This window comes from Sylvia atricapilla, chromosome 1 (genome assembly GCF_009819655.1).
Source record: "Sylvia atricapilla isolate bSylAtr1 chromosome 1, bSylAtr1.pri, whole genome shotgun sequence".
Classification (NCBI taxonomy): Eukaryota; Metazoa; Chordata; class Aves; order Passeriformes; family Sylviidae; genus Sylvia; species Sylvia atricapilla.
The window spans coordinates 26,090,037-26,116,737 of NC_089140.1; the positions used below are offsets into that span (position 1 = coordinate 26,090,037).

Below are 26,701 nucleotides of genomic sequence, written 5' to 3' on the forward strand. Positions count from 1 at the left end.
TTGAGATACTTGCTTTCTGTTGCAGTTTGACCTTTCATCTGAATATGTCAACTCACCTGCTGTGGAACCAGCATCCAGAGCTTGCATGGTCCATAAGGATATGAATATTTTTTGCTGTATCAGGCTCTTCGTACACCATCTAATACCTAAGGCATAAAAATTGTCATTACAGCCATCTGCAATTTTTAGCAAAGGTTAATGCCTTGAAAGGAATTTTCTTTTTTTGATTAATCCATCCTACAGCAAATAATGTGACTAAAATTTCTTGATGGAATATTTCCAATGCTGTTAAAGGGAGATAATAAACCACAAGAAAGTGCTCTCATATTTTCTTCTTTTTCTATTAGAGAACAGAGATTAACAATGAACCTGGTTAAGTAGAGCATTAATGAATGACTATTAATTGTTTACAAGAGCGAAGAGCTAAGCACTTGCTGCAACAGGAAAAACAAGTTATAGGGAGAAGAATTTCATCGCTTAACACTTTGAAAAATATCTCCATAAAGTGGCCCTTTCTCAAGAGACCAAACAACTGCTCTCAGGAGATCAAGTAACTACTTTTTTCATGCTGAATTCAGCAAAAAATGTGTTTTAATAGACATGCCTGACTGCTTTCATGGTTAGATCAAGTTTTACCTTCAGTGCCTGCAGCTATGGGAGTACACATTAGGTTTTCCAACAACACCTAAAAAATTTTGTATGAAGGTCTCAAACCTTCTCAAAAACCTTCAAAAATCCCTTTTCCAGTGGGTGAATGTGATAGCTCGGAGAACCTACTTGAAGGATGCTATGATGGAGAAGAAAGAGTACCTATGCCTGTGCTGTGTGAATGTTAAAGACAGATTGATAACACAAAAGGATGCAGGAATCTCAACATGTAAGATCCAATCTCGATGTAATTTGGAGTTATATGCACACTATAACTCTTTTGGGTCTTAGGTTGAATTTGAGTGTCTGAAGGGTTCAGAGACAATAAAATTACATTTCTGTAAATAAATTCAGCTGCTATTGCTTTCAATGTAGAAAAAAAAAAGGGAAAAATATTTTTATTTTAAAAACTAGGCCATGTTAATTTTGAGCTTAATTATGCTTATTCAGTTAGCGCCTATGTAATTTAATAGCAAAGCTTCAACAGTTATATTCAGGAACTGTATTGGGTCCTGGGGACCTGGTCCTGATGCTATATGCTTTATTAATCAAAAGTTATAAAAGTAATTTGATCAACAGGCACAAGTGTATATGTCTTTAATCTAGTCCAGTTGCAAGACAATGGAATTTGTATTAAGACTCAAAGGAAAGCCTAAGCTAAGTGTCATTGTATTGGATTTGAGGTAGTCTTAGGGTGTGCACATTGAGTGTTATGATAATGTGAGTGATAGTTGTTAACTTAGTAAATAAAGTTTTTGTCGATTTTGGATCAGAACCCTTTGCTTCAGTGAGTTTTTGTAATTGACTCAAAGGTAGATATAAAGCTTGTCTAGAGTCCCATGTAAGAGCAGGTAGATCAGTTTGTTGCTTTTGAAAAAGTGTCACTACTAAGAAGGTATGCTGTGCATTATTATTTGTATTTTGACTGAAAGCAGAAACCTCAGCTCTGAATCACAGAATATGCTGAGTTGGATGAGACCCACATGCATCATCGAGTCCATCTGGCCCTGCAGAGGACCATCCCCAAGGGTCACACCATGTACCTGAGAGCATTGTCCAGACTCTTCTTTGTTTGGACAGTGTTGACAGAGGCAAACTCTGTCAGGCTTGGTGCAGAGAACACTTTCCTGGGGAGCCTGTTTCAGTGCACAATCACCCTCTGAAAAACCTTTTTCTAATATCCAACCTAAACCTTCCCTGACACAACTTCAGGCCATTCCCTCAGGTCATGTCACTGTTCAGCAGAGAGAAGATCCTTTCTGTGCCCCTCCTCTTCCCCTCATGAGGAATTTGTAGATTGCAGTGAGGTCTCCCCTCAGTCTCCTCCAGGCTGAACAGAACAAGTGACTTCGGGCACTCCTCACACGGCTTCCCTTCCAGGCCCTTCACCATCTTTGTTGCTCTCCTTTGCACATTCTCTAACAGTTTAATGTCTTTTCTATATTGTGGCACCCAAACCTGCACACACCATTCAAGGTGAGGCCGCCCCAGTGCAGAGCAGAGCAGGACAATCCCCTCCCTTGCCCAGCTGGCCATGCTGTGCCTGATGTCCCCAGGACATGGCTGGCCCTCCTGGCTGCCAGGGCACTGCTGACTCATTTTTAACTTTCTGTTGACCATGACCCCCAGGTGCCTTTCCATAATGCTGCTTTCCAGCATCTCATTCTCCAGTCTGTTTCTACATCCAGGGTTGCCCCATCCCAGGTTCAGAATCTGACACTGTCCCTTGTTGAAATTCATAATAATTGGTGATTTGTGCTGTTCTATAATTAGTCAACATCTCTCTTTGTGCAAAGTGCTGTTCATGAATGTGACATGACACAAATATTTTTTCAAGTTACCTTCTGATCAAAACCCCTGGTTTAGTATGAAAACTCTTCAATACTTTTAAGAGATGGTATAAAATCACATATACTGCAAATTTTCATGACGGAGAACATTTAAATACTTTTTTTTAGCATAAGAAAAATGAAAATGATGGTCCATTTATTATGCCTCTTATTTCAGTGGTATCTGCACAATAATTTGGAAGAAGTTGAAACTAGTACTGTATCCTTTGTCTCACTAATAGCATTAATTTATTGTGCTTTTATGCTTGTATTTATGAAGATTTGGTGAAATAAGGAGCAGAACTACAGAAAGTAGGAATTATTTTTTTTTGCCCAGAGTACAAATTATGGACCAAAATGTATTACAAATATGAATTCATCAGTGACAATCTAATTGAATCAGGATGTCTCTGAATGCTTGAGACTGGTGACAGCTGCTCCATTAAGGTATATTTCTAGCTGTGTGGATACTGAGACACAAAAGAGGAAATTTACAATCCATGAATCCCTCAATGGAAACAACAAAATTGCATTGATACTTTTAACCTCTTTCCCAGTAATCGTGGAGATATTTCCCATATGGCTAACTTTCAGTATGAAACTTCTAGTAGTGAAATGCTTCCACACATGCCCTCAATCTCTATAGGTAATAGGCCAATAACATGCAGAAGCAATCACCGCCCCCAAGAGAGACAAGCTCTACTACTAGTAACACAAAGAAGCAGCAAACTTGATGAAGTAAAATATTCCTTCCTACAAGAAAAGGAAAAACAAAGAAGGCTGAGCGAGTGAGGAGTTTTGGTGAAGTATTTGCGCTACTGTATTAAGAGACAGTATTTATTACTAATCTGTGCCACAATAACTGTAAGTAGCATGGAAATGAGCTGTAAGTGTGAAAGTCCAATGGAGTCTGTACATTGTAGCATTCACCACCATAGTTGTTCTTGAAGTGGCAGGGAGAGACAATATTGCAGAAATTATAATTGGAGAATCTGCCTCTGTGGGCCAGGACAGTCTAATTCCACTCAGAGGTCTGCAGGGCACAGCAACCAGTGTATTGAAAACTGCTACTGATGCACCAAATAAGCATTTTTTAATGTCAAAAGTGTGTCAGTCATTCTGATGACTCGGCAGCCACCCAACAGGCAGTAGCTAGAAATGATCAGCATTTGAAAGAAGTTTATGAAAAGAAGTTTTATTAGCTCTTCAGAGAAATTCATCATGCCACAATATTTTTCTTATTTACTTTTCTTGAGAAACTATGTTTTATAATATCCAAGAAGAAATTGAGCCCACAATCTTCCTTAGCTGAATGAGAGTGGCTTTGAAAGTCATAATGTTCCTCAGATACAGTACTGGTCCTGTTGTAACTAGTTACTAGAAACAGCTTTCTAGTGAGAGAAACACAGTATCACTCCACAAAGACAGATTGTGAAGTAAACAGACCTCGTTTTTTATTAATGTAAAATTAATTGATTTGATTGGAAATTTGATCTTGCTTCTACCTCTCTGAAACCATGGAAAGGTTGCTATCCTTTTAGTTCCTTCAGGTGCCAGAGATTTTAGTGTGAATTAATTACACCATTTGTATGTGCAATTCCTGAAAGGAGCTTCTAGCAGCTTTATGAAAATCTGGTAGAAGAAACCTAAGATTCGCCTGAGTTTTTGCAGTTATGCAGTTCAAATTTATATATTACAAAGTTCTCCAGTTTCAAAGGAATTCTAGTAAAGGTCTGGTGAAGCAGAGGCAGTAAGCGTTGGAAAATTGTCCAACCTATTGCTTTCTGTGTACAGTCAACGATAGAGCCATAGAATGATTTGAACTGGAAAGAACCTCAAAGGTCATCTAGTTACAGCCCCACTAACATGGGCTGGGATGCCACCTACTAGATCAGGTTGCTCAGAGCCATGTCCAATCTGGTCTTATGTTCTTTTTTCTCCAAGTCTGCAAGAAGTTTGAAAGTTTGTAAATAGTTCACAATTAGTAATTACTTGAACTTAGTGAACATATTTTTCTATTTATAAAATGTTCAATATAATGCTGTCCCATGCTTATCTCCCTTTCATATCCTAGAATAATCAATTAAAAATGTAATCTTTACGTTCTGGAAAATCCTGTGTAGAAGTTGGATATTGGCTGTGAGACTGTTACATCTGACCTATTAGTCAATTAAAATTGATTTGGAAATTGGCATGCTGCACACATTTTTGCCTGTACAACTTCTCTTCATGATGACTTACAGAGGAAAAGCACAAAAAAAAAGATGCAAAATTATGTAAAAAATCAAAAGGAAGTAATTTTGTTATATGTGTTAGCATCCATCCAAATGGTTCTTTGAGAAATGGAGCAAAATTTCAGGTTTTCAAAAATCTAAGGAGGGTGTCGCAAAACCAGGGAGAATCATGTACCATGTGCTGTTACTCAGATTGTGTGCGTCCTGAGGTTTGAATTTTCTGTGGGCATAGAAAGGTCACAGAACTTAATGCTTGATCAAAAACTTGATCAAATACTAATCCCCTATTTGTTTTTAGTTTTGTCTATCAACTTTACATGATTTTTACTGACATTTGCTTTTCTGACTCCTTTGGCTTTTTAAAAATTCAACCTTGCACATATTTTGCATGTTAACTTGTCCTGTGGATCCGATTCTGTAGAGTGCTCTCAAACAAAACAAAGCTCATATGATCCCCAGCACCATTCCTGAAACCATCAGCACATTGTTGTATGAGGTGCTTGTGGTCTGTCAGGCAAGTTGTGTTTTAAAAGAAAAGAAAAACGCCTCATAAAAACACACACATTTGATCTTTACAACTATTTTTAGTTTGTGTCAATCCTCTATGGCCCTGGGCAACAGAGGCAAAATGCCAACCTTGGCAATCTTTTCAGACACTCTAATATGCCGAGTTCTGGCAGCAGCACATTTTTATCAGAATTGTTTTCCAGCCTCAGTAAACTGCTTCAAATACTGGTGTGCCTGTTATGGATATGACATCCATGGAGACCACAATGATTGCAATCAAAAAGTAGCAGAGAAAATAGAGAGAGTTAGTGTCAGTTCTGATTCTCACTATCCCTTTCATCATGACAATAAATTAATGCAACTCAGCTTCTGCTCTGGTAAGCCTTTTCCATAAGAACAAGGTATTAGAATCCTAGTGCTTAATATTCACAGTGAAATATTCTGGTGTTACAAATGTTGTGGAAGTGTGGTATGAAATGCAAAAATCTGTGTCTGTGCAATGTCAGGATAAGAATGTACATGCACAGAAGAGTCAAGAAATCTGAAGTGATGATTCTCACAGGAATTTTAACTTGGTCCTTTTCTACCTTGCAGAGAGTTTTCTATCACTTTCTTTGCCAGCTATTTCTAGGTCTATGTGGATGTTTTGTTTGTCCTGGAAATCAAAACTTTGATTTGTTTGACATTTTGATGAGTGTGAATTTCTCAATTTAATGTCACAAAAATGTTATTTAAAAGGATGGCTTTTTTTCCTTTCTAAGAGTGAGTGCCTTCCATCCTTTAAAAATGTAGACATGTAAAAAGAAGAAATAGTAAATTGTGATATGTAGTATGGTAAAGAAAATAGCATGGTGTTGAAGTTTTTTGACAACTAGTTGACCGTGTAATCAGTAGCCTAACAATATCTGTGTTTGCATAATGGCAACATATGATCAGAAGTGCTGAACAGACAAGGAAATTGTTTTGATTATGTTATATGCATTTGAGCACTTCTCAGGATGCATTTTCTAAATGTTTAATATCCAATGCAAAACCCAAAGTCTCCTTTTTGACTTTACAGAGCTGGATCAAGTACCTGAAGCCTTGACCTTATAGTACCTTGAAACATACTTGTAATCTATTTGGATTGGAGCATCGAGTCAGGATTGTTATAAATATCCTTCTCTACAAAGGCCAATAGATGTTCTGGAATGTGTTGTTTTCTATGTGTTAATGCATTTGTTTCTTATCTGCTACTTCCAAACTCAGTCAAGTATGAAATCTTCCCCTTTGACTATATACATACAGCATTTGAAACTTGCCAAATAACTCTTTTCTGGACTAAGCAGTATGCAAAAAATGACAAGGACATTTTCTTTAAAGTACAAAAGGCAGTTTTTAATGAAAAATAGCCACATTTTACTTTATTCATCATGAAAGGTGGTAAACTGCAGACTGAGCACAAAAATGAAAAATATCAGTTCAGACGATATTTTTGCTTCTGAAAAACAAAAAAGAAGCTCTCAAAATAGGATTTGGCACAAAATTGCCTCTATGCTTATATTTGCTCTTCAGTTTGCTATAAAAATATGACCTTTTCAATATTTTCTCCTTGGGAGGAGGCTCTTATCTCGAGTCTCCTTTCCAGAGGAGATTAGTGCATTATTACTAATGCATCCTCTCCCTAAAAGAAGCCAACAGCAGGACCAAACATGATTTCTTTCTCGACTAAACAGTATGGTACCATGCCATCACCTGGACTCAGAGAAAAACAAGTCTATTCTTTGCTCTCTGAGACAACAGTCTGAAATAAAGAACACAGAATTTTACTACAGAGCCTACACTGATACACTGCAAGGTATAATTGTTTAATTTCTCAAGTGAGGGTCAGCCACCACATTTTTTTGACTTGTTTCTCTAGGGATCATTAGAGAAGACATAGTGTAAAGACATTCTTTACTCATAGTTCCAAATATCAGTTTTTGTTGGACACTCTTGTTTCTGGGGGAACTTCAACATGCAAGATTAAAAGGATGTTCAGTGATATTCTGCTTTGATGAGCTGGCTCTCCTACCCTGAAGGAGAACAACCTGATGCTGTGCAGTCATGCAAAGTACATCTGTAACAATTAAATACAGGGTAGTAAACCCATGCATGTTTCTGCCCCTCTACCCTCCACCTCTATCTCCTATCACTCTGTATGAAACCAAAAAGAGATAGTGAAATACTAATGCACGGTGATGTAACTCCTAAGCTGCTGAAGGGCACATGAAGATGAGAAAGGTTCCTGTTTTCATAAATTGTGTGGAGGGAGTATAGCAAATCATCTTTGTTAGTCTTTGCTGGCAATCTTCTGTATAGTCTCAGATGTTGCTGACTAGTAGGTGACCTAACTGATGGTAACACATTTGTGACAACATTGTTGAAACTGGTATGTCCACTGGTATATTTGCTATCTACCCTGGAAAGCTAACACTTGAGTAAATTAGTGAAAACAGCTGAAATGTTCTGTGGAAAGGTGTTTTCTTTTGGCTTTGCAGTTAGAACTGGAATCTTTTGGTATTTCTCAAATCTGTTTTTAAGATGCAGATATGACTCTTGTAGTCATAATCCTTTGTCAGATATATCAACTTCAAAAATTCTGTTTGACCCTAAAGACAGAATTAGGACTTGATTAATATTCTGTGTATGCTTTTCTTTTCACATTTACAAAACTAGGAATGTATGAAAATCTTGAAATAGAGTTTTCATAAGAAAATCTTCCAAGCAAATAAAAACAGATCATAAAAGGAATTGATGTTTTGACTGTCAGAATCTTCTCATTTATAAAATACCTTTGAAGTCAACTCATGGTGAGCAGAAATAAAAATAAGTGTCAGTTATCCTAATGTAAAATACAAGAAAGCAAGCTTTATGGAGAAATTCTCTGTAGCACTTCAGTCTGGGGACGCAGGACAGCCTTCCTCTTTGTCTTGGTTTAACCAAGCCCCACACAACCACTTGCTCACACCCCTTCCTGTGGTGGGATGGGCAGAGAATTGGAATGGCAAACCTCATGGGTTAAGGTAGAGACAGCTTAATAGGTAAGGCAAAATCTACACACACAAGCAGAGCAAGACAGGGATTTAGTTCACCACTTCACTTTTTGGACAGGCAGGTTTTCAGCTATGTTCAGGAAAGCAGGGCTCCATCATGCATCTTCACTCTCCAACAATTTACAGCTCAAGGACTGCCTGTGGCTGAGGATGCAGAATGATACTGGTATGATACACGGACAGAGGCAGGACAAGCTAGGGGGTTTAATCTTCCTGATGGATAATAGGAATGATGACCAATTGAACAAAAATCTGACTTCAAAGATATTGATTTCATATGCAATGAGATATAATATAATGAAAAATCTGGAATTCCCATTGTCACTGTTATATATGCTAAAGATAAATAGGCTAACAACAATTACAGAGACCTTCCTTAAGCAATCAGTTTTTGAAAAGAAGAGAAGCACAATAATTTTATATTTAACCAACAGAACACTCCAAAATTAATTGCTTTTATTTCTTTCTATTGGTTGTCTTTTTAGCATATCAAGCTGACTGTCCTTTTGTATTCTATGTTGATGATAGTTCTGCAGTTAAGCTGTCCTCCTGCCAACACAGCTCACAGTTAGGAGAAATCTGGAACGTAGAAATGTCAGCTGCTGGCTTGGCTATTAAATGTAATTACTCTCTGGTAAAACTTAACTGTTGCAGAATGCTTTGTAGACTAAAATCAACACCTTCTCTGTGTAATACTCCATTTAAATATTAATTAATGTCCACCTTTATAAAAATTCTCATCTGAGATGATACTGATAAGTGTTATAATGCAAACTTATCAAGTTTCTGGGAAATAAAATTTCTAAAACCTCGGCACCTGAAAGGGTCTTTGCTGAAGGGTACCTTTGAAGAATTAGCCTACATGTCAAAGAAAAAAGAGCTAAACAAATGAGAAACAAGTAAATATTTGGAAAAAGAGAAAGCACAAAATATTGTCGAACTTATTTTATTATTCTATCTTTTAATTACTAGGATAATTAAGGGAGAGAAACATTTTCGTGTTCTTCTGTGAGTAGAAGGAAAGTTTGGTTGGGAAGATGCTGATTTTTTGCATAAATGAGAAAATCCCAACATCAATGCACTGAAAGCTTCCTTGACAACGGCTTGGTAGTGTTCAAGTGTGTGCAGACATTCACTGATTTTATATATTGTGTTTAATTTCTTCCCTTAGTACCAACAATGTTTTCCATAATCAAGACTTGGGAATTTGCCATCTTCAGCGAAACATGAAAAGATCTAATTGTTTGCCACAGCTGTGATATTTACTTTCCTTGAAGCTCTGCAATATTACATGGAGAATCAGTCTGTAGCTGTGTGAAAAGGTAGAAAGCCTTATGTTGAACCAAGGTATATATCTGCCCATTGCAGAGCTGACACATTTTCCCCTGCCAGAAAGTGCAATAGTCTCTATCTTACAGAATGCTTTTTATTGCTCTGAATGTTGTTACTGCAGGCTGTCTAAGTTTTTTCTGAGGTAGCACTGACTGCTGAAACATCATCAAACCTTTACATGCAATCCATTAGCATCTTTTGTCAGAGCCATCTGCAAGCAGAAAATTGCTAATATTCAAGAGCCGACAGGAGAAGTTATATTTTTCTGGGGAAAGAAGAGCTGTTATTCTGATGGAAGAACCCATATTTGAACCTCTTTCTGAAGTTTTGAGACCCTTTTGGGCTCCCCAGCACCTGTCTGATCTGGGCATTTGGCAGCAGCTCAGTTCCTGGAGGTTGGGGAATGGCAATCAGTTTTAATTATTGGCTGATGCTGTAAATATGTTCTTGGTCCTGGAGGATCTGAGCTCATGCCAGAAATTATGAGCATTTAGTAGTCCCCTGGCTAGTGTAGACACTTGCAGCTACTAATTAGCAGTAGATTTTTGCTTTCCTGCTCTGTGGAGAATGGAACTGCTGCTAAATATCAGTCCTCCTAAGGTAGTTGTGCTATGTTAAGATTATGCTAGCTCATGGCCAGCATGAAGAAAAGGTTGGTCCTTCCCTTTACCCCAGTTTTGCCTGCTTGTTTATCCTGGCAATTTTTTATAGTGTGATGCCTTGCACCAAAACTAACCCTCCAGAAATCAAATATCAGTAAACTGATGTGACTCTTTTCATGGCTCCATGTAGTGTCAGAGCTGATGAAAAGGAGGAAATTGCAATCTGAGGCCATGGGAAAGAGGATCCTTCTTTTTGACAGCAGGGAAACCTTGGATTGGCTTAAACCATCATGAAATGAGCCAATGAGCCCTTCAGACATTTTGATCCCTTACGAACAATTTCTAAGCTCCCAAAAGATAAAAGACTCACAGTTCTAGAACACAGTTGGGGAAGAGAAAGGAACGAATGTGATGTGATGAAAACAAACAATGCAAGAGTAGTTCAGCATGCATTGATGTTTTAAGCCCTCTTTAGCCTGTAGACTCAGTGTGAACCTGAGACTACTTTGACTTCTGCAAACTAACTCCCAGCACCCTTTTAAACTAAGCTGATGGATCAGCTACATGCGTTTCTCACTCTTGCCAGCCACTTTCCAGTGGTGCCATATCTCTTATTCTTGAATACATTCCTCCTCAACCAAATGGTGATTTGTATTAAAGAATTACTACAGGATCTGTTGCTGGTACAAAGCAACCTGATTTGCACTCTATTTGTGTCAAGAGTGCATGCTTACAGCAGTTTGGCAGAGCAAAATGGACTATTCCAACAGCAGGAGATTTTTTTTTCTAGTGGAGTATTTCATTAAACATGGAATTTTGGCTTGATATTTTTTCAGTCATTACTGGAAAGAGTTAAAGTGTTTTATCTCTTTCATTTGTCTGCAACGTCTGACTTTGTATAGAACATCTGTCATTTGGTTAGTCTTTATTACCATTCATGTTGAAGCAATGATGAATTGCTGTTTCAATGTCTTCATCAGATTGCACAGATATGTTCTCTGAGCATCTACTCATTTATCCTCAAAGGACTATCTGGATGGCTTAATTGATTGAATATAACACAATGGCATGTGTCAATCTACTAGCCAGCCGTTTCTTAATATCTCACTCCTTTTAATGTGGCTTTAGAGAATGCTACATAATGAATGAGTAATAACTACCATATCTCCTGATGTATTGATTGAATCACTGTCTGTCTATTAGAGACTCTGGATCTTTCACAGGGTTAAGAAAGCAACATGCTCCTCTTTTTAAAAATATTTAAAACATTTTTTAGCATTTACCAAAAACTTCCAGATGATTTTTGCAGCTGTTGCTTCAGGGATGTCTGGTTTTGAATGAATTTCACTGGATTTGTGCTTATATACTTTTCAGGGGTATTTTGTGTCACATAGTCCTACTGCATGGCATATGTGCTGGATGTAACTTCTTTTACAAGCTTTTGCTTAACATTTAGCATATGGGAATTGCAGTAATTCTTTTTGATAGAAGCTTAGTTTCAGTTTCAGAAAGTAATAGTTAAGTCATAATTTAATCTTTTCTCTGTTTTAAAAAATGGTTTTGGTATGAAATAAGAAACTTATATTTCAGTATCACATCAGAATGAGGGGCTGGATGTCAATCAGGCTCAGCTAACAGGAACTATTTTGTGTTCTTCAGAAAGTCTGTATATGTAAGAAGGGATTAGTCTTATAGCCAGTAGCCAGCAGAGAGTTGAAACTAACACTAAGCTGAATTTTGTATATATGTTTATGCAGTACTCCTGAAAACATAAAATATGTGTCTCTTTAGCACAGCAGTATAAATAGCCTCTTTTTTCCCCATGTATTCCCCAGACAGACTTCCCTCTAGTTGGCTTCTCTTATCTTCCTTGTAGCTTCTATCACATTTCCTCTTCACCTAACATGCTCTCTGTACTTAGGGCTGTGGATGATATAGATTAGTGTGTTTCCACATGATACAAAGGCTTTTGTCTCCAGGTTATTCCCAGATGGTTGCAGATATAGTGAACTGTAAACCAGCTTCATAGTCTAATGAAACTATTAGACTTTTTGTCTACTCCAGTTCTTTGCATTTTGACTCCAGAGATGGCTAAATAGTCTGGATTTATAATTTTCTCTAATTTGGTCCAATTTTGTGTCCTTGAAAATCACAGCAGATTGCCCATTGCACATTTACAGGGCCATTTCTCCAATCTTTCTGCTCCCATGCTCTAGTGGAGATCTCAGTGAAGGTTCTCAATACAGCTGTGCTTCTATCACTGAAGATGGCCTGTAGCATTATTTTGCTTGGCAGCATTTTGAATAGTCCATGGTTTTGGATTTGAATATTTAGAATTTGTGTGCAGATTTATAGGATTTATTTTTACACTATGGTACAAAAGCAACTACAAAAACCTAACTAAGACAACCTTGACAAACGTTACACTAAAATGGTCTTATTTTAGCAGAGTGACCTCTAATTCTTCATCCTCAATTTTGAATCAAGAAGTAACTGTGGCTGGAATTTTTAATCTGCAAATAATTGCAGCTACATTTTACAGCACTTAGCCTGATTACAGTTCCCACAGAGCTATGGTGAAATGTGACTTGCATGTAGCTCTGTTTCTATTACAGGGTCTGACTTTATCTTGCATTTTTTTCTGATCCAGTGGATTCTGAAGCCTTACACTGTTCAGGCATATTTTGATGAAATGGTATGTCTTAAAAATATACCAGTTTACTTAAACCAAAATATTTCACAGTAATGTAAGCATTTCAGTAAGCCTAACTGAAAAGATTTCTATCTTCTAAGGATTGAACTTCTGATTAAAAAGAGTGAGATAGGCCAAGAGAGAGCTGAAACCCAAGACAGCTGCTATCTCTTAGTGCATTAATGTGGGGTGAGTATGAAAAAAACCAAATATGAGTCTTCACCATATTGGTGGCTGATCACTTTACTCCTCAATATATCAACTCTTCTGGATGCTCTGTACTCACTCATTTTTATTTAGAACTTCTCTGACAGAGGAATCACCTTCTGTAATTTGGAAAATCATGTGTTCCAAAAACGGTGGGGCTGAAATAAGCAAGTTGCTCTCTCCCATCCTCTCCACCTTTAATCTATTTCAAAAATGAAAAAAATTAGGTAATGATAGTATGGAAAATACTAGTGAAATGTACAGATGTATTGGCAAGCTGAGAAGGAACTGGGAGGAAAATCAAAAATTCTGGCCATGGTTCCACATGTTTAAATGCATCTTTCCTCTATTAGTCAGTTTATGTAATTTAAGAGCTTAAGGTTATAAAGATGACATGAGAGTCACCTAGTGTCTTGAATTAAGCAAACTTAATTAGATTTACTGAAACTGATTTTTGTTGCTCTAAATCTCTTTGCTCTCATGCTGCTACATCAGCAATCTCCAGAAACTGGAACAGCAGTTACAGTTCATTGTAGCACTGATAGTAAGCCTTGGTTTGTGTCTGAAAGGGCAATACTAAGTGTTTAATGATTAGACTGGTTGCCAAAGTACCATGCTAGTAGGTTCTTGATAAAGCTGTGAATTCTAAGCTACTACAGTTTTATTTTAATGCCAACAACTCTGATTAGATGAATATGGAACTGGAAGTAGCTTGTTCATACCAGCTGCATTTTCTGTACTGCAGTCTGTCTGGAGATTAAAAAATTTTGTTTGTTCTTCTTAATTTTTTTTTTTGTTGTTGTTGTTGTAGGTAGTACTTTTTTGCTATACGTATAAATGACTCACATGAATCTTCAGAACTGAGAATAGCTTTAGCTATTAAAAAATTTGTAAGAACCTCCTTCACAGTTGATTGTGTTCATTCTTCAGTGAAATTCACTATTGAGACACTCTTACTTCCTTGTCTTCCTTGGCTGAAGACAATAGATTGAGATGGTTTCCTCTATTCAATTTGTTTCCATGGGCTGGAGAATGAAACCATAGTGTCAGAACTTTTCCAAAATAATAACCTCTGAACAAAAATGTAATGGAGATGGTACATTCCAGGCATAAAAGTATGAAGGGTATGATTAGTGTGAATGCTCCCTAAGAACTTTCCGTCTTCATATAACAGTCTTTATTTTTAGATTTACATTCCTAGTCAACACAATGAATCCTCACAGAGTTTTTGGTGTTGCTATATCTACTATAGGTCTTTTGCACTGACTGATTTCCTGTTGAAATTATTCAGTGCATTGCTTTATCTTGACCTTTTTTTCTCCAGCTAATGGTGACATGCTGTCTTTGAAGTAGTCACAGTTAAAATCTAGCATTTTCAGCAAGTAGCATGTGAATTTTACAAGTCATATTAGTCATCTGAGATGTAGCAAGTGAGAATGCAACCATGAGGATTTTGCTTAGAATGGTCTCTTGTAGGTCTCTTGGGCAAGTATATATTGTTAATGATGATGCAGTCTCATGACTGATGAACTCTCTCAACTCAGGGAATTTGTGACATCTTATATCTTATATATGTGTCTTATATCTTATATATGTGACTACTTATATCCATTTTTATTTTTGAAGGACTTGAGTCTTCAGAAAGCAAGAGAAAGTTTTATGGCCTAAAGCCTGGACAGTAATTTCTGGCATGCATCTGCTAGGACACTTGCAAGGCTTTGTTGTACATGACAACAAACTCTGTCAGGAGAGCTCTGTGTATATATTAATTGTTCTCTAGGGTATTATGTAAGTGCCTTATATTCCCTTCCACCTAAGACTCTTTATGGGTGCTGATTGCAAAGCAAAAAATCTATTTGGATCCGGGTTTGACACTACCAGACCTTAACATATGCTTAAGACAGTTGTATTAGCTTCTTAAGCATGCATTTCTTGCAACGGGGAATCTGAGCTGCAGTCCCTGCCTCTCCACACCAGCGTATTTGGGTGCCTGTGCTTGAACTACACTTCTTGTATCTGACCTTTTTTATTGGTGATTGCAGCCTCTATGAACAGTGCTTTGTGGGATTCTGTGGGACATGTGTAAACAAAAGAGCAATACAAATGTATACAAATGTACTATGGTGACACTGCTGATGTTGTGTCGATTTTGGCATAACAGCATGCCAGTTGGGGGAAGCCAGAGGCTAATATTCCACAGATGGCAAAGTCCTAAACCCTATAATAATGGCTGCAGTTATTTTCATTGCTGTCATTTGATGACACATACAATAGTGGGGAAAGACTTGAACTGGGTAATCGCAGGAAATATACTCTGAAGGACCAGATGCACTTCAAACTCCTAAAATGGTGATGGATGTTCAGGCTGAATGCCACTGTTGTCCATACTCCAGGTGTATCTATTGCTGGGGACTGGAAGTCACACTGTTTGCTGTCACATGCAAGGCTAGCATTTTCCCTTCTGTAGTAACCAGGAACAAAACATAAAAATTGGCATTTTTTGTATGAAGGGAAATTATTCTATATTGCTGATACATTTGTATATTATTATCACATATATGATGATAACTTTTTTCAAAATTTTCAATATGAAGATCAGAGCATAAAAACCCAGAAAAGGTCTGCTGTGGAAGCCTAAAGAATTAATAAAACCACAAGCTTATCTGATTAGTCCTGATAAAAATCATACCAATTTATGTGAATATTAGATGATTATACCTTGAAGTTTTACAAGGTTAAAGGTATTTTTCTTCCTCCAGCTTCAGAAACCTATGAACTGTTTGTTATTATCCTATGCATAGGGAACTTCCATATAATTTGAAGGTTTTAAAAATTATTTAGAATTTTATGATTTTTCTTTCTCGAATTTGAAGGATAAGATTATGATAATCTATGTTCTGGCAGAAAAAAGACTGTTTTTTAGAAAATTAATTAGACAATATTTGAATATTCATAGAACTATTTTGCATTTGGGAAAAAAATAGTTCTTTTTGGTTTCCAAGAGATTTAAGAGTGATCTACTCTGACCCAATTTTAAAAAAGTCCAGCAAAGCAGATCTTTTTCTGAGCTACTTATTACAGCATCTATAGCCATGATATATTCACCTGCTCAATTTATATTAACAGTTTCATGCAGTGATTCCTTCCTGTTATTTTTTCTAAAAAAAGAAAAAGAAAGTAAAATCACATTTCTTTATTTAGCAATTCTGTACAAGCCTTCTCACACTACAACAAAGCAAGAATATTTCACACCTACCATCAGTGATCTAATACTTAATATTAAGACAGCTCCTACTGTGACATATTTCTTCCCTCTGCTGGGCTAACAACATAATAGGGATCAGGAAAACAGTTCTGAACATGGCATTGCTAAAATCTCTGAAAAAAATTCTAGGTTAAGCTTTCTTTCTGACCCTACCTCCTATAATTGGTGCAAAGCAGATTGAGAGAACCTGGAGCAAAAAAATCTTATTAAATCAGTCTGATGCTTTGTCAGCTGATGTTGAGCTACTTATTTGAGGTCCTTGTTGCAAATCCTGATGTATTCATGGCTTCTATAAAATGGAGCATTGAAAAAGCCATAAACAAGGGGGGGAAATCCATAAATCAACCTGACTGAGAAATTGAAATTATAACAAGACTTTTACAAATGTCCTAATAAAATGAGAGAGGTTTTTTTTTTTTTTTTTTTTTTTTTTTTAACCAAAAAAAAAAAAACTCTGCACCCTTGAAAGGCATTGAAAGGATTTCCTTATATTTTTGCAGGCAGGCTGTATTTGCATACTTGATCTGCAATGTCGAGGCCACTGATATCTTTAGGAAATCACTCCCAGTGTTTGCAGTGCATCTTAGATCAGATTCCTTTAATTTTGAGCTGCCTGAAGAATTAAACTGGACATCATCTGACACCAGCCTTTCAAACTTTACAGCCGATCAGGAAAGATAATGTCATTGCCCAAGGAACAGGATTGGGACTCAAGGGTTTAGGCTTTGCTTCTGTGATGTTTCTTGTACACTGGGAAAATTAATTTTGTTCTAGATTATAATTTTAAGCACCAACCCAGGATGAGATTCTGTGTATTGGCAGCACAGACTAGCGTCTCACAGTGCCTGCCCAGTACCCTGTCTCCTTCAGGGGTGGACAGAGAAATATATTGCTAATGGGAAAATTTGTATACCTGTTGCAGAACAGAGGTGCAAAGACCCAAGTTGACCAGGTCTAAAGGGGTTTTAGTGAGTGGCCTTCATCTGCTTACTCAAAGTAGTTCATTCATTCAAAGTTATGAGGGAGGTTCTTTCTTCCCTTAAAATACTGTAGAAATCTATATTCCAAATTTTAATCTAATAATCTGGATGCAATTTTGCCACCTTTACTCAGTCTGGGTGGTCCCAATGATGACGCTCTGTGATCCTGCACTCAGTGGCAATAATTAATTGTAAGTCTGTACCAAAAACAAGTTAGAATTGAGTTGTGACTGCCTCTGTCCTCTAGCTGTGCAACAGCATAAATGACACTCCATAATTTTAAAATGTTCTGAGGACAAATGATTACAAACTGCTTAACTACTAAGGGACTGTGGTGTGTGTTAAATAAAGAGCCCTCCTGACAACCAACCTGACACAGCGCAATCACAAAAACACCAGCCAGCCATTCAAACAAACACCACCCCCAACATAAAGGATTAGGTTTGAACCTCAAAAGTGTTGCGGGCAAAGGTTATGTACAAATTCCATCTAAAATATATTTATTTTCTGGACTTAATGAGTACCTTTGAGCATTGCAGTCGAGAACACATTCCGTCTGGTGACAGCGTTTTTACAAATCAGAGAAAAGGACATTTTAAGCAAACTTCTTGCTCAAATGTTAGGGGTTATTTTTGTGGTTTTTTTTTTTATCTGTTTGTTTATTTCATACTCTGCTAGTCTTGCATGATGTTAGAAACATAGTTTTATACTGTACAGGCCTAAAATAAATGAAAAATAATCATTAAGTTTCCAAGAATCTAACTATTAGTAGCAGTTACTGTTGAAAAACTGAATGGTTTTGTGCTACTTGGAAAAATATATAAGAATTTTATATCTATACAAACTTTAATATTACTATTATTATGGAAAACTTGCTGACCTTTGGTTCTAATTTTTAATAGATCAGCATGATTGCAGGTTACTCTAATAGTAGGCACAAAATTACAAGCACAAGTAATTGTGCTGATACTGGAAAACAGTGGCTGAAAGTGAAAATCTGTCTCTGTTCTTTTAATTTGTATTTTTGAATAGGATAAAATTAAATTTATCTTCACAGTGAGTATGTGGGAGCCACACTAAACTCATAGAGAGGAATCAGCTTAGAATCTCGGAGGTGATTAAAAGGTCCAAGTCCTGGTTTGATGCTTGCAGGCTCTCCATAATCAACAGGCATTCAGGAGATTGGAGCACCGTTGTGGAACTGGTTAATTTGATGCAATTTGATTTTGAGCTTATTTCAGAAACTTATCAGCAGAAAGCAAACTAATACTGCGGCTGTGCATAAGAACAGCATCTCCCTAAGGCATGATTAAAGTGCAGAAGCCTGGGCTGTCAGATATCTCATGAAGCCAAAGAAAGTCTTGCATGAGCAGTATTGTAGCCCTGCTATTTTGTGGTGGTGTTTAAACTCATTTATCAATAAAAATCTTGCTTCCTCCTTCCAGAGCCCATAGTTCTGGACAGTGAAAGATCTCCACTGCTTGGTCTCTCCAATCTTCATGTTGAGTGTCTTTCTTTCTCCAGTTTCTTTTTTCTTCCTTTAATCTTTTTCATGTGTGTATCGGTGATGAGAAAAAGTTGTGACTGAACCAGATTCTTTAACCCAGGGGTTGAATGATGTTTAAACATATTTTTGGGGTTTTACCTCCTTATGGACTCGAGAAGCAAATGAGGTCCCGAGGTCTGTGTGTGTATATGTCTCTGGAGGTATTGTCAGCTGCTTTGATGGAGCTTCTGATTCTGTTTTTAGTTTTAGAAGTACCCAGGGATTTTGAATGAGGTTGAGGCCATCTTGTACTAGGAGCTGCGTACATAAATAGTAAGAGACTGTACCTGTCATACAAAGCTTGAAGCTTAAACAGTATAGACGCAAAAGGGAAAAGTCAGTCACACAATGAAATGAGGAAGGTTATACACCTCAGAGTAGCCAAATTTGAATTAGCCCTCTAATTCTTGAAATGCAGTTCACTGCTAGACTGTGCCTTGAACATGAGGATACTCTTATATGGGATGAATGGATATAGCTTTAGGGACCATCAGTTGCTTGGTAGTCTAGGGGCTGAAACAATCAGTGAAACCACATATCTTATCACCTGACCCATGGCTCACGCTCACCACAGTATATCTCATGTAAGGGTTTTTTTTAATCTCCTGTCACTAGATAAGTATCCAGTTTTGCTCCCTGAGACTAATGATACCTGTGGAATAGGGTACATGAGGAACCACTTAATTTATCTTATCAATATCTTTCTCTTTTTAGCATCCTCTCTAGATTGATCTGGTTTACCATCTGGGACCGTAATAGAGTTCTCTTTTAAAGGTAGATAAAATCCTAAAATGCCACCTAGAATTATCATTAGCCTTTTTTATAGTAAGGCTGTTCCTTAAACCTTTATCCTGAAAAAATTTAGGAAAATGAGCCAAAATTTTCATTCCAGTTACAACAGGGAAACCAGCAGCTTAATGTCAACTCAAATTGTTGCATATAGATAGAATGGGATTTCAAACCTCCACAAAATTAATTAAAGAAATGAAAATTATTCATTAAAATAAAAGAATATTATTTACAGCATTTATTTTTCAGTTATATCATATCACATTACATTTGTTGAGCTGAAACTTAAGATGGGTTTCTGTGGTTATATTTAGATGCATTCCATATTTGACATACATAGATAAAATATAAACAATTTTTTCCCTGTTCTACTAGAAAGGAGATTTTCTAATTTTTAATTTCTAATTTTCCCTGAAATTCATGGAAATATATCCAGTAATAACTAGAAGAAGCCCTTTCTAAATAGCAGAAATAAACAATCTCTAAGTACACAAACCTTCCATGCAGGATGTCAAACTTTTGAAATTTCTGTCTCTTTCTTAAGAGTGGACTGTGAGGTCTCATTTAATTATGAAAAGAAGTCTTTGAATACTTGAATTTGAGCTCTGAAACTGCTCCATTTGAAAGAAATCGCTACTCCTGAAAATGTGCCCACCACAGGTGTAGTTAGGCCATATGATCTACTTCTATAAGATAGTCTGGATAGAAATGGATTACTTAGAATTATTATAGTATAATCACAAAGCTAATAAATAGAAAAATGATACTTTTAATATATAATTATCAAATCAGATGGTTATGCAGTCATCTCCCACATAGTTCAGCTCTTCTATTAACTACTTATGCACTCGTACGTAGTTAGAATGCAAATTTTGCATGTACACAGTTTCTTTTTCTTTGGAAATAGAAATTATCTCTTTGCATCTTTCCGTTGTACAGAATATGAACCTGCTCAATACTGGTTTAGTTCACACTATTTAGAGAGTTTAGAGTTGTCCCACAGGGAAGCAAACAATTTGCATAAAGTGATAGGAAAGAAATAAGAACAAATTATTTATCTGAATAGATAGATTTTAAATCCATTGTTCAAAAAGCTCTTTTGTCATCAGCAGAGTGATGGATTATTTCTTTAAGGGAAAGTGGCAGTAATTAGTTTAAATACCTGAGAGAGCTCAATAAATATTTGCTAAATTAAGATTACTTATTATTTGTATTCTAGGAGCATCTAGATGATTCCTGTGAGATCAGACCCGCATTACTCAAGGAACTGTGTAAGAACAGCTGCTGTCCTGAACAACATGCAGTTCAAAATAGATGACAGGGATGACAGGAAAACCCCAGAATCTCAAAGAAACGAAATTAATTGCCTGAGGGCATAAAGTTAGCAGCAGAGTTAGGTCTGTGATCAGGTAGGTCTCTTCAAAGCCACCCTGGAGCTTTACCTGGAGCAAGTATCTTCCCTTCTTATCTGACCCTTTTGACTTCCAACCCACCTCTCAGTACATCAACCAACCTCCGACACCCACCATCAAGCCCTTACACTCTTCCTCTGTGTAAGATGTGACAGCAGTCTTCATTTCCTATGAGATGGTCCCTCTAGCCACACTCAGAAAGCACTGTTATATAGGACAGTCAGTTTGCTTTAGATTTCCTGATATTTCTCACTTATTTTGATTATTTTTTATATCTTCCCTCTTCTACTGAATTTGCCATTGTATCTTGCTGTCACCCTGGTTTTCCATGTCCTGTCACCCAGACTGTTATCATTGCCCATCTACCCAGCTGTTCTTGATACTGTATAAGTACATGGGGAATAGTGAGTCAGATAAATTTGGTATTTGTTGGCATTTTCCAGAAAATACATTGTAGATAATCCAGTAGAAAAATAAGCTATATTGTCTTTTTTCTTTGTTTTGTTTGTTTGTTTGTTTGCTTGTTTTTGTAGTTGTTGCTGATCTTTAGTTTCTGATCAGAACAGGACATGACATTAACAGCTAGCAAGTTAATACACCTAAGAAGGAGACAAATCCATGTATTGGATAATGTATTCAGCAGCCTGTTTCTTATGTATGTTCCAAACTCAAAAGGCATTTTACAAATTACTGCTACAGGCATCTGAACTAATGAAGTGCTTTAGGGCAAAAGCAAGTGGGTGCAGAAAGCCTGCATGGGGAAACTCAAGTCTACCCAGGTGAAAGAAGTGCTCTGCATGGAGTCCCTTCTCCTTGGGCCAGTGTCACTCAGCTGTAAAATGTGGTGGGGGGAGAAGAATTCTGGGGAGAGTGGCTCTGCCATAACACGAATCTTCTGCATTTCCTCCGTCATTTCCTCTTAGTTTATGCATTGATGTGAAATTTCAATCTATCTTTACTCCAGTTATTGCAATAACAATAGGCCTTTCCTTTCACATAGGCCTCAATTTTAAAACCTGAGACTCTTCAGTTCAGGTACCACCTTTGTTTAGGTCATCCCAGATCCAAGGTAGGCTATGCTAGTGGGGAATTCTTTCTGGGACCTGCCATGGACCAAGATTTTTTCTAATCTAGACAGCAATTCAAACACCTTCTCGTTGTTCCAGAAAAGAGTAATAGGTCTGTGGGGGTTACTAAAAGCCATGCACCGAGTTATGCAGAAGATACCTTCAAGCCTTCCTGTGTTGTGTGTTCAGGGTGAGTTAAAAAACAAAGTGATGACAGCATTAATCCCAAGGTTAGAGCCTTTTGTTTATATTACGCTTGTGCACTGTCTCTGTGAAAACCCAAACATTCCCAGGGAATGTGATGAAAACCTACAGCTGACCTCTTGGGGAAAGTGGCTAGCATACACTTCTAGGGTTCACTTCAGGTTCAACACACTGCTGTGATTTACCTTTAGCTGTTATATGTTCCACTCTGGAGTTTGATCTTGCTATCATCTAGAGAAAACCTTTTGAGTTCATAACATAAATACATTATTGGTAGATATATATTCAGACGTTACTAGTAACCCTTTTATTTATTTTTTTTTTTTTTTTTACCTTAAGTGGTTTCTACCAGATAAAGTGTGTAGTTGCAAGATGGAAGTTGAAGTATGCTGCTGTCTGGTGCCACAAACTGATAGAAATCTATTTATAATTGATTAAAAATTGAGGCAGAATCCAGGAGATTATAAAATGACCAGATCAACCAGATCGTGGGGATAAATGGAGACTGTTGTGTTGGTAGTCACCCTGAGAAAGATTCTTCTTTCTAAAATTTGGTTTTATACAGATTACCTTAGGTTATCTGGTAATTGGGATAACTTAGTGTATCTAAAATTGCACTAGATGGCTATGTTTAAACACATAATGTAGATTTGATGCTTTTTTAGTGTTTCAGATACATTTAGAAACCTTCAGTAAGTTCTGAATCTCTGGTTAAAAAGTTCCTGAGTGAACATGCCTTTGTGTTGCAAACTTATCTCAGAAAAAGAAAAACAACTAGTCATGCAAGATATCCCATATTGTATCTTTTGCTTAGTAGTCATTTCCTTCCATGAAGTTTTGAACAAATGACTTAGAATAAAAGCACATAGGCTTTCATGTGCTTAGTGATATGGGTAAGTACAGCAGGATTATCAGATGTATAGGTGCCTATTTTCTTTCCTTCTGAATTCATGTCTTTGTTGTACCTTAGTGAACAGATACTTTTGAAAAGTTCTGAGGAGCTAGAACCTACCTCTTTAGACATCTCAATAGCCTCAACAACTTGTCCCTTCATTCCCAGCTATAAATGCACAGAGGGTTTTGGGTTTGCTGCACTGTGCAGAGGGACACCTACATTAGAATAGTGGAGTTTAGTTGCAATCACAACATTGCATGTTGTGTGAATAACTTCACACATGTGATGTGCTGCAGATTTAACGTCTATATCAGGACTTCCATATCAGGTTCAGAAGTAGAACAGTGTTGTGCCCTGATAGACCACTGCATAGCAAAGCGCCTTTGGAGCCTTTCCAAAGCAGGTGACCCTTTCCCAATTTCTCAGTCTCCCTAAAATGCAGAGCCTGTTACATGTGGTAACCAAACCAGTGATATTATTTCTTCTTGGGTGTATGTGTTTGACACTAGGTACAATATTTCTTACCGAATTATAGTCTTCATTATACTTTCTTCATTTGGTCTGCATATGCATAGGTATGTGTACATAGTTATGCAAGTGTATTAATGAGATATCTTCTCTGTCTTTGGGAAGTCATAATTTCAGGTGATCTGATCTTAAGATGTAGAAATATGAGTAAAAAAATAAGTATCAATAAAGAATACAGACAACCAACTAAGAGAGTCAGAAGCTTACTGTGAAGCATATTGGAGGATCTTAAAAATTAAACTCTGACAGACAAGTGGTTACTCTTCACAGTTCAGGTAGAATTGTTACTAGGTACAACTAGAGGTACTACTAAATATTTGTCAACATAGTGAAATTACAAAGCTACATCATCAACCAAAAGAAGGTGCTGTCATAAAAGTACATGTAAAAATTATACATATAATATTGCTATGGTTTGCTTTTTTAAATTTAAGTAGTCAGTGCCAGATGTTGTGAAAATTAGGTAATCTTTCCTAAAACTCAGATTAGGCTAATAGTGCAGTGATCATGTTATTTGTTTAGGTGATCTAACAGTACATCTGCATAATTTATATTGTGTTTGTGTATAAATTTGGATCACATAATTGAATTTTCAAGATTCGGGTGGAAAGAAAATTTTAGTTTCTAAATTGAAACAAAACAAATGTTTGGATGAACTGAGGAATTTTGTTTCAAGCTTTAAATGCCTTCTGTCTTAGCATCATTACTATATGCTGGGTGTTTGAATAAATACCCCCAAAATCATAGTTTCATTCAGAAATAGCTAATTTAAATGGAAAATCCTGTTGCCTCTGGGTTGATTTTTGCAAGAAATACATTTAATCTTTGTACATAAATGACCCTCTTCATTTGCTGTTAGTATGTTTTTGTCAATGTAACATAATTTAGGTTTTTAGACGTAAATTTAAAACAAAATTTCTGAAAGTATATAGTTTTAAAAGAAGAGATTTAATTGAATGGTTTCTGATTTGAATGCTGAAGGATTAGAAAAAACTTATTGGCAACACAATTGGATTCTGATTTTATTTCTTCATTTTGGCCCAATAAAAACGATTTGTTGAATTTTATTGCATTCTGTAAGTTGATCTATACATTCAGTATTAGTTTTAAGAAAGAACTAGAAGAAGGTGAGTTTTATTCTGTTATTTCAAAAGATACATAAATTTTTTTCCTCAGCAGTAATAGTCAGTTGTAATTTCCATAAACCAGTAGCCAGACATTAAAGTAGACAGAAATAACACTTAAGTAATAGAACTTTTGGGGAGATCTTTTGGTTTTGACACTCTATTCAGGAGACATTTATAAATATCATTGTATGGTTCTAGCTAAATGACACCATCTTCAGCTCATTTTTCTTGATTAAAAAGCTATTAATGATCTGTGAAAGGAGAGCAGGGGCAAACTTTGCCTCTTGACTAAAATCTCATAATGATGAAATGCTACATGATAGCCCTGAATTCTGCATGTGATTCTTTTCCAAGGTCAATGACCTATTCATCCTTTTTTTGGCTCAGCGATGCCAATATGCAGCTTTATTCCCATTAGAAATTGTATATAAAAAGGGGACAAGGATAAGATGGATTCTGTAGCAAGATATGCTAATGTCCAATAAGATATAAGGTCATTCTTCTGCTGATGCTTTTGAAAAACAATGTGAATCTTCAAATCAAACCTAGTAATGAACTCACTCTAACTAGATCTAGCAGTTGCCTCGAGTGATAATGACTAGATAAAGAAGAAGGGCATGAAATGGTCATTGAAAGCAAAAGGGAGAGCAGAAATGATTGAGGTAGGTAACTTTTATTAAATTAAAACAAAATAGGGACAAAATACTGTTGTATCTTGCATTTGATTATTAAAACTGGGCATCAGGAAAATTTTAATGTAACAGTATCAAGTCAAGTTGAACAATAATTCAGAAACTTACCTTCAACAAGTTATGGTCAAGGACAGGCCATAAATACCCACTATAACAAAGGAAGCTCTTGCGCAATGAATAAACACAACTCACTACTGAGTTTATACTCATCCTGAGTGTCTCTTGAAGTTGTACTCACGAAATTTCAACTTCAGTGAAGAAGGTGAACTGTTACGTCACTGATGAACAAAGTTCCCATACTAATTTCTTCTTTTTCATCACCTTGACATTACAGATTCTTAGTAATGTTTGCCATATTTTTCTGCCTTCTCCTTGGTCAGCATTTTATGTCTTTATCCAGTAGTGGTATAAGAACAGTATATTGAAATTTTTAGCTGGAATATTTTCCCAGAATTCTGACTTTATGATCTGCTAGTGAATTTTCTTGACACCTAATTTTTTTCTACTCTATATTATAATCTTCCTAGAGGTTCGTGACAGATTTTTTCCCCACACTGTTTTGCCTTTCATTATACTATGTCTTTGACAAATTACATAGGAATTTCCTATGCCACAGTCTAAATTTCAGTCATGTAAAGACAACTGGGCAATCCTAATTATTTTATTAGGCATCTCTTTCACTGCCATACAAAGACCATGTTGGAGAATGTTATCACGCAGACCTTAAAATCTATTTAAATATGTATGCTGATCATACTACAATTTTTCTTTGCTGCTGAAGCATTGAAAATGTCTGATACATAGAGATGAGGTTTATGAAATGTTAAATATGCCTGGAAACACTTGTATTTTCCTATTGTTTGCTGCCTCTCAGGGCAAAATCTATATAAAAGTGTTAAAGCTAGGATTCCATGAATCATAATAAGTAGAGAAAGCAGACTGTCTCTTTACATTTTGTGTTCCTTTTAGAAATTAGAAATATGCCTGCTTTCTTCAGTTCCCTTAGCTTTTTCACAGACCTCCATATATTTAAAAAAAAAAAAAAAAAAAAGATAAGGTGTCTAATATTAC

At 36.5% G+C, this 26,701-nt stretch overlaps 1 protein-coding gene across 1 annotated transcript in view; it reads left to right on the forward strand.

Moving 5' to 3' along the window:
- Positions 1 to 26,701, forward strand: part of NXPH1 (neurexophilin 1) — a 138,239-nt gene that overhangs the window by 79,387 nt on the left and 32,151 nt on the right. The gene's annotated exons all lie outside the window — the stretch shown is intronic.